This window comes from Oxyura jamaicensis, chromosome 3 (genome assembly GCF_011077185.1).
Source record: "Oxyura jamaicensis isolate SHBP4307 breed ruddy duck chromosome 3, BPBGC_Ojam_1.0, whole genome shotgun sequence".
Taxonomy (NCBI): domain Eukaryota; kingdom Metazoa; phylum Chordata; class Aves; order Anseriformes; family Anatidae; genus Oxyura; species Oxyura jamaicensis.
Window position 1 is genome coordinate 10,623,804 of NC_048895.1, and position 13,375 is coordinate 10,637,178.

Consider the following 13,375-nt stretch of genomic DNA (forward strand, 5'->3'; position numbering starts at 1 on the left):
GGAGGGGAAGCACGCCATCACTATACTGAATGAAAGTAATTCTGATAGACATCTTTAAAGATATTTAAAATGTTAATACCTATGTAAAAATACACTTTTAAAATCAATACTTGTCATCTCACTAACCTTAATGCTATGACAGCAACAGGAATATTGAAGTGTGATCTCTAGGAATTTTAAAATGAAGAGTAGGAAAGGAAATATTGTAACATCTTGCCTCTTTGCCCCATTCAAGCAATTCTTTCAAGTCGGTGTTCTCTGACACCCATAGTACACAATGATAAATGTTTTCCAAAGGTGCAGTATATAAGTACCATTATAGTACCAGTGTCTCAAAATTTAGCTATCGAAAGTACAAAAAGGGATTGTTTAACTTTTTTTTTTTTTTTTTTTTTTTTTTTTAATAAAAAAGCACTGTTCAGGCAGAAGATGCATAGAGAATTATCAGCTGAATACTATTTTTAAAGTGCATCTACTGTGCATCACCCATTTCTTTCCGTGTTTTGCAGTGCTAGTAAGGTATGGAACAGCATTTGCAGGCAAATGCTCCATAGACACTATTGCTCCTTATAGGCAAACTGCCTATTAAATAGCCTATGTCTATACGAACTGGAAGACCATATATCTCAGTAAAATTTAGAGTTGGCCAAGCTGTTTCAGATTAAAAAGAAATTCCATTCAACTTTCTTCTGGAGTTGAGGAAATCAAATTACATTTAACAGTATAAAACCTCTCTGGTGTGGACTCTGGAGAGTTGTACTCACCTCTCTGCATTACAGAATTGTGTGATTTCAGTTGTGACTCAAATCAGACTACCTCGCTGGCGACCACTGTTGTTGCATATCAGGTGAGGCTGTGATGAAGGGACACCTGTCCTGTGCCAGCTCTCTCACAAATTTTGGTCCAAGCTTTAGGTAGCAGAAGAGAGGACCAGTGGGGAGCCTGTTCTTTTGCTTTCAAAAGCAGGAGTGGCAGCAGCGTGACAGTGAGGGAACACTGATTTGCAATGTGAACTCCATAGTGTGCACCAAACTGGGTTGAAGTCAGAAAACTGAGAAGCCTAAGGAGCACATCATGAGCCAGAAAAGCACTAGGTAGAGCTCAAAATTTAAAGTTAGATGAAGTACAGGTCAGCTACAAGAGGGCCCAAAGAAGTGAGTTTCTAGGTGAGAGTGTACTTGGTGAAAAAAGCCACATCTAGGCACTCCACTTTGCCAGGAAAGGCACCAGTGTGCCAAGCAATTCATGGAAAAGAGCAGGAAGTTGAAAATACTGACATGTTGAGTTGGGAGGCTGGGCTATGAATCAGCTAAATCAATCATTATTAGTAGAAATGAAACTCTCTCTCACTGATGGTAACAATCCCCTGCATTTAATACAAAATCTGAAAAAAAGTATTTTTTTTTCCCCACAAAAATACCTATGAATGTTACCTTCATTTCTCTCATATAGTGTCATTTTAACTGTTTTACAGATCTTACAGACAGACAATTCAATACAGGACAGTAATCTGCTTTGCTGCCTGTTTTCTAAGCAGTTCCTGAGGTTTTCTACCACCAAACTGAAGATGGTTATCTCAAACGATCTATTAATAAACCCTACACAGAAAATACCCCAAAGTGTTCTGAAAGTTGTAATTTCATAAATGTTCACTACAGATATTACTTCTGGAATAAGTACCAACAACTTATTTCTCCTCCGAAGTCAATGCAGGGTCTCCATCATCGTTCAGTCCCATCAAAAAATGGAACATGTCATGACACATTCTGGTGTCTGCTACATAACTCATCCTGAGTGCTTGCATTTTCTATATTCTAATCTAAATATGACATAAAAAATAACTTATACTCAAACAGTTCATTTTTACCATCCCTTAGTGACATTCAGCTTCTATTGTTTTAACTGCCCCTGTGCCCAGTGAGACCAATCATTCTCTACTGACAGATCCATTTTTAGAAAGAAATGAGAAAATCTTTCACATGCCATGCAATGTAGCCACATCAAAAAAGTTTCATCTCCGTGATGATCTTTCTGTTTTCAGCATGCAAATGTTCAAAGAAATACATCCCATGTAAAACTGTTACTTTGAACTGAGCCAGGTCCAAAAGCAAATCAGAACTGAACCTTATTTTCAGCTTTTGGTGTACTGCACATGAACTGACAGTGAGAACATGTACTGGCCCACATGCTCATCTGGGAGAACTTTCCAGGACAGCAGTACAGAAAGGCATGCCAGCCATGGTTTTCAGACTTTCATCAGTAAAAATGATTAGCAATCTAAGAGCTTCCTATTTTGCTTCATATAACCATTAAGGACTAGTATAAGTACTTATGGTCCAGTGTAAGTAACTTATGGTGCACTTGTAAGCATTAGTCAATGTGGATATAATATGTTATCTGCTTCCTCAGTCAGTGCTCTTCCTTTCAATCTCTGCTATTATACTGGGAAAAGACTGCACAGATCCTTCTTTTTTATACATATGTGGAAGAGACCTGTTTCTGCTGGTGCAATGGAAGTGTAACACAGACAAATCAAATCTGATCACGTAGAGACACATAAATGATAAGAAGGCTCAGTACAGAGGATATAAAGTCATCAGTTTTTGCATCCAAGTCTTCTCACCAGAAACCTGGTGTTTCTCTGAATTACATCAAGAAATTATGTCCTCTGAATTCCTTGAGGTATTTTAAGAGTCTGGCAGTGAGTGTGTTCATGGGTGTGGTGGAGGAAGGTATAAAGAAAAAATAATTTTCATACTCTAAACCTTTTCTTTATTTTAAATAAATAAATAAGGATTTTAGCCTTGTCAATGTTTAGCTAAAGTGCACATTGCTTTACCCAATAAAACTACTTGATAATTTCAAGTCTTCAGGAGAGGTCTTGCCCTTCATAATTTCCAAGGAGCATATGATTGACTTCCAGGGACTTGGTACTTTGACCTATGTTCAAAGTATATCCAAAATTTGACTATCATACACATGCATATGTATGAAGAAACAGAGAAATAGGTAGATACAGATATAAACTTCTAAAATAAAATCTGACACTCCCAAGAATCTTTGCCTGCCTGCCCGGACTGGTGTTTGGCATCACCCCAGTGATGGCTGCACAGTGAGAAGTCTATGGTTGCTGTCTGTGATAGGCTTTAGTGATCTCACCAACAAGTAACACAGAAGCCTGGACTCAGTTCTGGAGGACCAAGTGCTTTTCAAGTTCAATTTTCACCTAACCTATATGCCAAATTATATTTTCATTTGCCTGAAGGCATTACTAGCAAGGAGAAAAATGAAGAATGCTACCATTATCAGTGAAGTTTTTAAAACAAATACTATAATTATAAAACCTCCTTTAGAAGAAACTTCTTCAGATGCAGTTAAATATATATATATATATATATATATATATATATATATATATATACTTTTAGACCTGAGAAAATCTATTTGTGTAAGACAAGTGGCGTAACAAAACAGCAGATGCAGGGAAAAACAAAAAACAAAAATCATGATTGGAAAAAACCGAGATCTCAAAAACTATATGCATTAGCTGCTGGTGGGTGCTGAATCCTTCCATATCACCAAGTGTTTAAGAATAAGTCCGTATACACACTCTGTAATTGAATGTCAAGAAAAATGAAAATATATTGTTTTATTGCTACTGTTCATTGATTTATCGAAGTGATTTATTGTCATTGGACATGTGGACCAACAAATCATTTTGCTGACACCATCAGCTGCCTTAACTAGGTTGTCAGTTCACGACATTAAAGGTAATGGATGGTGATTATTTTACTGTAATGGGTTTAATCAGTGCTTTGAATGACTTAGCAGTCATGTCATAGTATAGCCAACTCATCATTCATCAAGGCAGCATTTTGTTTACCAACATCATCTATAATTCATTTGATTGTTGACAATCATCAGCAAATACCTCTCAGGCTAAGTTTTATCAGAAATGAAAATCTGCACAGCTGCAGCATACTAACTAACCCCACAGCTTACAGACAGCAATGTTGGAAGTTGCTTGCTCCCTCTCTCCTAGAAAACTGCCAGCATGAAGAGGTACTGCCAGCCAAGGCAACATTCACATGGGCTCTTTTTCAGCCCAGTACTAGAATTTACCATTTTCTGAAATACACAATACTTGTTCTGTTTTGTGTGAATGCTCCAAACAACCCTTAATTCACTGTTTAACAGAAATTTTGATGAATTTTAGAAAACAGAAGTGCAATCAACCTCTTCTATATTTCCAATAGAAGAACAAGCATAAGCATAACCTACCTGTCTGACTTTCTCTCCCTGAATGGGAATGAATCCTGCACTTGCTTGTATTATGATGAATGTGATTGTGGAGAACCTCAGATTCATAAAACCTGTTAACTCACGGAAAAGGGTATAGTACTAGAACTATTGTGGTGGAACTATCTTAAGAAAGTTCCTTAACTCAGTTACTTCTATTATGCCTTTTATGGGAAAGGGACAAGACTCAAATTGCTGAAAATGTTTCATATTAAGCTGACAAGTTAACAGCTTAATTCCCCATCCAGGTATATTATTAATATAAATCAATGGAAACTTTCTACAGCTCCAGTAGCTTTAGTACTAGCTTTTAGTGAAAAATTTTCTCTGACTTTTACATCACAGATCTCAACATTGATATTCTGCTACTGATCTACAGATGCAAGGACGGAGAGATACTCCAGATGTAACAAACAAAGAGTATCAAAGCTCTGCCTTTCAGACCTGAGAAAGACACTGGCTGAGTAAAACACAAGGGATGGCTGTTCCAGATACCTTAATGGAGAAGGAAACCATTTCAAACTTTGAGATTCTTTTACATTTCAAAAAAAAACACAACTTGATTATTGTATATAAATATGTAAGAGGCCTGCAGAAAAAGAGCTTAAAAGAATGAAATTTAAAAAGAAGATCCATCCAAAGCAAGAATTATTTCCCCTTCTTACTACATACTCAATGTTTGGCCTACAAATCATAAACTATGAGAAATGAATGCATTTTGCAAGTAGGTGAACCAAATTTTAATGGTGTAAGGAGGACACAGTAGCTTATAAAGAAGAGAATCTACAAGGTCAAATGGAATCACAAACCAGCATTGTAGTTGGAAGACTAGACTAGAAGTGACTGAATTGGGAAAAAATAGTTTAAAACAACAGAAAATATGAAATTACATCCTGTTAGCTCAGGAGAAAATAAAAGCCCACATATACAACCATCCGTATACACCTAGTCATGGGATCCATGAAAAGATACAGTGAAATAATAGCAGTAATGTATATAGCATTAGGAGTAACGTGTCATACATATTAGTTAACATCCTAATAATATCCTTGATAGGGGTATTCATAGATTAGAGATTGTCTACAGAAGAGTAATTATTTTTATTACAGTTAAATGAGGCTAAATAATATATTAGAGATTTCTTCAAATTCTAATAGTCTTTTACTTGTAAAAGTGAAACTGAAATGAATAGTCAGAAGTAATAAAGACTGATACATAGCCTAACAAATATTATTACTATAAAATGGAAAGACATCAATGCCAGTCCAAAACCAGGACTACCGAAGCCATATTTAGGCAGTAAGATTTTTTTAACCTTTTAAAAAGCAATTGATATGAGTGCTAGACAGAACGTCTCCTAAATACCTTGTTCAATATTGCAGGATTCTAATGCTAAATATGTTCAAAGAGAGGCTTTTTGTTGCCAAAGTTGAGTTTGCGAGAATCTTTCTATACGTTTCTTTGCAAAGTAAGACCTTATTGAGCCTGAAGCATATTTAACTATGCAGATATATTCCCTGTGTTTAGCATACAAATCTGAAGCTTAAATGCTGCAAGTGGTGCCTGGCTCATATAGTCCAGGCTTCCACGGCCTTGGTAGGCACCAGGGTACCTCATCAGAAAGATGTTATGACATTTGCCAGAACTTCGTATCTGAAAGGCAGTTGTTAGTTCTAATGGTGAACAGAGCAAACCTTAAATACATGCACTGAGAGTATCCAATTCAGAGAAGCTCAATACTTGGTCTATCTTTATTTTGTTAATGAAACATGCTATTTTATTTATTTATTTATTTATTTTAATTTTTATTTTTTACTTTCTTTTCATTAACTGGCTCTCAGTTCAAATTCAAGTCCACTTTCTGCCAGCCAAACTTTCTGTTGTAGAAAGATGACCTTTCCTCCCTTCAGCCATGTATCATTACACTTGCACTCCCTGGCAAAGATTTTCTTAAAGACTGACCTTCTCAAATTTTAAGAATAAGCCATCTATATGGTCATCACAGTGTGTAGTAAATGCCCTACAGCTTTCCTTCCCATTATTTCCAAGATAGGAAACTAGCATGCAGAGTCAACTTTTAAAGAGATATTTTATTTACAAGATGTTTTACTGATGTCAGTAGTACTACTGGGCATATTAAAAGCAAAACAAATATGGCACGTATAGTGCCTTCATACAGTTGCTTTCATGGCATACTGATTTCAGAACATGCATGGGTATTTGGCAGAAAACATGTCCAGACACCAGTATATGCATGAAATGAACTATGAGTGTTATATTTCCTTTGAAATTAATGCCCACCCAACATGACATATTTTGGACACCTGGCAGGAGAGGCACCTGCAAAACATAATATACCAAGCTTCAATCTACCCAGCTCAAGTACTACTAGCACTGCAGATACAGAGACACTGACTTCAGCCAGTAATGTATTAGAAACATACTGAAGCCCATGCTGGTGGGCTTCATTGAGTCTCCAGAGAGTGACGGGAGGTGTTGAAATCCTTCAGCATGGAAGTGACTCGAGTGCCTTGCAGAGATAATTCACGCATTAATATTGTTAACCATTTCATTTTACTTGTGAAAGAAAGGAAGATGGATAACAAATTACACTGGAAACTACATTCAAGCTTCCAACAAATCCAAGAAATCAAAAATGGGAAGCTACACTCAGTAGAAGAAAATGGAAAAGTGCATGTTAGGAAATCAAATCTAAACATCATAATATGGACAGACAAAAGAGATTTTTAAGGATAAAATTACAAAAAGCAAAGATAGTTTTTCAAAACAATGTATCACTAGCAGCAAGACTGCTGAACAGTTTCTAGAAGCAGCAAATGGTCAAAATTTATCAGAGCACTGAAATCCATTATTTCAGAGTTTGATAGGAAACAATTAAGTGAGGTGGCACACTAGACCATTTTCTATCAAAAGAAAAATTTGAGTTACTGCCTCAAACTGAAATGTTACTAGGGAAGGTTTAAGATCAGAAAAGACTAGATAGCAATATTGCAGTAAGAGTCTAAAAACAAATCACATATGAAATACTCTTCACTAAAACAGGCTTCAGTAGGAACACATGGACTTGTGTGTGAGCTTTTTTTTTTTTTTTTTTTTTAAAAAAAAAAAAGATTAATAGAAAACTGGAGAAAGTTCATGCCAGCAAATCTGACTTTTTATACCAAGTGAATTGATAAACACTAAAGAAAGAAGCAGCAGACACACAAATAAATATAACATAGAAGAGCCAAGACACAAAGTCATGTCTCATGAGGGTATTCAAGTTCTCTGAAAGAGATGATAAATGGGGATGTGGCCATTTCAATTGATTTGCTATACTTGGATTTCCAACAAGGTTTTGACAAGGCTTCTCACCAAAGGCTCTTTAAAAATTAAACTGTATGAAACTACGAGGAATGTCTTTTCCAGGATAAATGACTTATTGAAAGGTAGAATGTAAAGCATAAGAATAGTCATTTTCCATAACACATATCAAAACTGTGGGCCTCTATGAATCCTTTTCAACATATTTAAAGCTCAGGAAAGGAATGAATAGTAAGGTGACAATGTTTCTTCCTCATTCAAAATTATTCAGGGTACTAAAACTGAAAACTGACTGTGACAAGTAGCAGACTGATCTCACAATACTGAATGATGAGACAATCAATCAATGTCAGATGAAATTTAAAGTAAAGCATTTGAGAAAAAACTAGTCTAAATATGTATATATTAATGTACTCTAAATTATCTTTCAACATTCAGGGAAGATCTTGGAGTCATTATGGATAGTTTGAAAATGTCAGCTCACAGCTCAGGAGCAATAAGCAAGGATGGTAGGAATCATTAAGGAAGGATAAAAACCAAAAGTAAATCCAACATTATGTCACTTTATAAACCTATGGTATTCACACAGCTTGAATACTGTATGCCTTTCTAGGCACCCCACCTCTAAAAGGCCAGAGCAGGAGAAGAAAGCAGATAGGGGCAAGCAAATTATCCAAAACCCAATACAGCCTCCATACAATAAAGATCACACAGAGTAAGGCTTTCTAAATGTGTAAAAGAATGACCAAGGAAAGATAAATTGGAATGACACAAAAATAAGGAATGTCACAGCAAAGTATTTTAGATAACAAATTATTCATTATGTCTCAGTTTGATTTGCTGCTTCTTACATCAGGCAGCTGTTTTAAGACCAGGAAAACAAAACAGGTTTATCTCTTTGACCACAGTCTATAACTAAAATGTTAGATGTTAAAATGTTAAAATGTTAACTCATTGCCAAGGATGCTGTGGGAGCCAGTTGCTTAATGGAAGGAATGACCTATTAGAGCCAGGAAAACATGACTACAACTATGGTCAGTACGTCAATAGCCACAGACTGGCAGAAGTTGGGAAAGTGCTGGGAGAAGCATAACTATGTACTTGCTCTCTGCTCACACATTTTTTTATCACAAATATCTGCTCCTGGACAGTATCAAAAACAATACAGAGGTCTACATGGATCACTGGCCACCTCCAGTAAAAGACATTCTTGTGTTCCCCATCTGTGAAGTGGTTTACAATGAGAAACACTAAGAGAACAGACATGGAGTTAATACAAGAGTAGTCAGGCCCTAGTTTCTGGATCTCTATTTACTTTTTGACTAACTTTTCTTAGTTATGTGTCCTGTAAAGTTAGACATCTATATCTCACTTATTTTGTACTCTGAAGGCATAAAATATATTAGTATTCTTTGACACTTTAATCTGTATTGTGATTGCTTCCCTACTGTATTTAGGCCTCATATTTCTGAGAAGCTGAGATGCTAGTTTTGAATTTGACCAAATATGTTCTAGACAGCTGGATGTAGTCTTGAGGAAAAAAGGTCCCCTAGTAACTAAGAGTCTCTCAAAATCACAGAAATTACTCAAAATTGCACAGAGCTCAGTAAGAAGTTCAGATCTCAAATTTCTCATACTCCTATCCTATCGTGGCATCATAAACCACCTGTCTCCTCTGTCTCAAGCCTAAATAATTTGGTTCTCATTTAGATCTTCCCTTTCTCAGTTATCAAAGACAACATTATAAGACACATTTAAAATATGGTTACACAATGCCACATATATAGGGATTGAAACTCTGACTGCAACCTCTAAAATGTAACTAAAATATTAACTCAAGTTTGACAAAACAAAGATTTAGAACTAAAACTCACCTACTAAATTCTCTGTATTTTGTTACATTTACCTGAAGTCACCTATAAAATATCTATATAAAATCTGAAAAGAAACAAAGTATTTATTTGTATCTTTTTGTGCCTTCCACACAGAAAAGGGATCTTACCCTATTGAAGACATACACACAAAAATTAAATCATAAGTTTGACTTTGTTCCTCTGTATCTATATATTTGTGCACTTTTTAATTGGCTACATTAAAGAATCATATAGGTCCAGCAGTACTCTAAAAGAGTAATTTTTAAACAACAGATAAGAGGGTCCATTACAGTGTAATACAGACTAATATTCACAAGGAGCAGAGACTCTTTAGTTATCCCAGTCTCTTCAGAAACTGCAAAACTGCACTGCACTTTAGAATATTTTTTAGTGTCTAGTTTGAGACAAGAGAATAATATATATATTTTTTTTCTCCCAGAGAACTTCATCCATTTAAGTTCAGTGAAGTCTCAAATGGAATTAAGAAAAACTGAGCTGAAAAAAAAGCAAAGGATACCTGTAGAACAACCAAAAGAAGCTTCAGCTCCATCCTTCATGGAAATTGTTCTTTTTCCTCATTTACCTGAATTTAACGACAGCACCATGTTTGTAAGCAGCTCTGCCTGGCTTAATAAGAATACACTGGCAAAAAGTAATACATTTTTCCACTCTTTTTTTATTGCCTGTAAAATGTCATGAGAGCTTCAAATTCAAGCAATCAATGTGAAGGAGAATAGACCATAAAAGCAAGGATTATTGCCTCAGAGATAGCTCTGCTTTCCCTGCCTTTCAATAATGAAGCAAGAACTTTATGTAAGATATCAGAGTCATCAGCATGGTATAAAGGACAAAGCCACATATACATAATTTGATATCAGAAAAAAAATAGATTTTATACATTGTGGAAGAGAGTAGTAAAAAGAAGGGCCTCCCTTCATTGCAAATAGTGCTTTTAAGTCTACATCTGCAATGAATGTCAGATCTACCTTTTAAAATCTGAACTTAACACTTCTACTCTTGCATTGAGAAAATTAAATGTTGCTACTGGAGAAAAGTGCAAGAAGTCAAATGTGTTCCTGCAAAAATGCAGTGTGTAAATTGCATGCAAGTGAGTTGTCATTTTCTAAGAGCTCATTTTCTCCCATTGGAAAAGAAAAGTGTAATTCTAAGGCATGCTGTTCATATGCTGTTTATAGGCTATTAAGGTGAACCAGAAGATGAGCTTTGTAAATTCTATTTTCACCTGCTTCTTGCTGATGAAATACAGCCGAAGACCTACTTTTTAAAACACACGTTTAATTTATTCCTTGGTATGAGCCAGAGAGAAACTCTGGAGTGTCTTTGATCATGAAGACATATCCTATTTTGAAATATCTCCCAGATGCTTAGATTCAGAGAGACTCTTGCTTGTTTGTTTGTTTTTTGGTCAAACCATCACCACAATAAGTTTTCTTTATATTTAACATTTTAAAATGTCTCTTATCAAATTTATTTGGAAATTATTTCAAATATATTTGTATTATTTTAGGTATTTCCTTCTTTTACATTATTATGCATATGTCAAAGTTATAGTGCTAGACTACTAAAATGAATTTCTCATCATAGCAACTTTAGAAATTCTTAAATAACACCTATTAAAATTTTAAAACTCACAACACGAGCAGAGACTGCTAAAGATAAAAATAACCCAACTTCTAATCACCCTAACCAAAACCACAACTAAACTTCAGTGATTGCTGAAGCTCCAGAGACCTTAATAATAATAAAATAAACTAAAAAAAAGCCACCACCACCACCACCACCAAAAAAAAAACACAAAACAACAACAACAAAGATGCTTTCTGTCTCTTCAGGTAATACATATGGTCCATAATTGAGAGTGTTATGCCATGAAATGATGCAAAAAACTTCCATGCTTAAGGACTTTCACTAATATTTCTCAAAGCATTTTTTTTTTTTAATTTAATGCAGAGTTTTACAGATTTGCTTCTTTTTTTGAAACAGAATGAAAATAGTTATTGACATTTCAACATTCACTATGACAAGAAAAACAAGTTGAAAACAACTCCGCCTACTAATGTAAGTGCCATTAGAGGCTCCTCATGATCTCACCCAGTTTTTAGAAGGGACTCAGCATTCCAGTTCATTTAGATACTGCAACAGTGAGGGATGCAAGGCTTTAATGGCTTGAAAAATCTGGGATATATAACGTATGTGCCACCATTCTCCATCTGCCCAAGCAGAACAACAGGAGGGGAATATTCTGAAAAGCAATACATCTGTGTCAGTAAACTCAGGCTTTATATTAAAAACTGACCTGACAGCTAACCTCACAGGATATTAATTAGAGTCCAAATTAGAAACAAAACTGATAAATGTGCAACTCAAATGCCCCCAGATTCCCTCTCTTTTCAAATATGTCTTTTATGCTGTATTTTTGGACAAACATAATAGCACTCTCAAAATATCCTTGTTCCCTTTTTAGTGTAACATTTATTCTGTTATGTTGATTTTTTTCATCTCTGAGCTGGAATTTAACAGTAGATTAGATCACTTTAGAGCTTTTGTTACTATGGTAACACTGCGCTGCAGTTATATTTCTTCACCTCCAATCTTGATTTTGAGGTGACTGGTTATATTTATTCCCGTCCTTTACAGAATCTCAGTGTGATGGAAAAACATTTGGTAGAAGAAAAATGTTAGCATAAGCTCCCACCGTAAGATGGGCAGTCCATACTTGCTAGTCTGTGCTGAGGGTTGCGTGCTTTGGGTTAAATGCAATCTCTTAACTTCTCAGGGCTTTAAGTTCTAAATGAAATTAAATTAGAAGTGAGTAAAGTTTTGACTGGTCAACCTTGGACCTCTTCTCTGAATACCCTGGAAACAGTACGATACTGTGGAGATATTCTGAGAGGTGACCAGCTCCAGCTCCTCTCTTCAAGGGGAGATTTATCATCCATTACAAAGATACAGAAACCCAATCAAATGGCATCAACCAAGTGTTGCTATACGCTATATAAAACTTTCTTCCTCATTGAAGGTGTGGTCCATGCTACAAAATTTCCCTGCACATTAGAGCTACAAGACCTGGAGACTGTCCTCAGCCCCAGACAGCCCAACCATCCCACATGGAACTTGGCTACCTGTGCGGAGAGCTACAGCACTCCTCTCTGTGGAAGGTTTCTTTGGTGTTTGGTCTGTAATAGTGGTGACCTCTCACAAACACTAAGCTTGAACAAAAATACAGATAGGATTAGCACCAGGCTTTTTAAAAACCACTGTAGGCCACCTTTTTATATATATAATAAAAACACTTTTATTTTATGCTGCTAATAATTTAATCAAATTGAGCTGCAATTTTAAGCTGAGAAGTTGCTTACATAGGACGGTCTAAGTGTAGGGGGCTTAATCTTCAGTCTTACTCTGGAAAAGGAGAAGGATTTCTCAGCCAAGGTAGACTACACATACATACAGATAGTCTCCCATACAAAATTGTCCTAGGGTTTTCTCTCATAAAACTCTTAGGTGTAAATCTATTTCCTTACTAAACTATGACTAATGTTGCTAATAGTGCCCCCTAAACATTTATATAAGGCTTATTTTTTATGGGAAATTTCAAGAAAAATGGACAAATTCTAATATATGTCTATTAAAATAATAATAATAATAATAAAGCAATTTTCCCTTGTGGATTTTGTTTTCGATGTGTCTTTTGTCATCCTGTGAAAATCGAGTGAAATTCATTCAATTTAGGGACCTGTAAAATATAACTTACAGACAGAATTAGGACTTTCATTTTTGGAAGCTAAACATCTCCAAAATAAACCCTCCCTCCCCAGTCATGCTAGAGCCTCATCTTTCAATCCTATCTCCTCCAT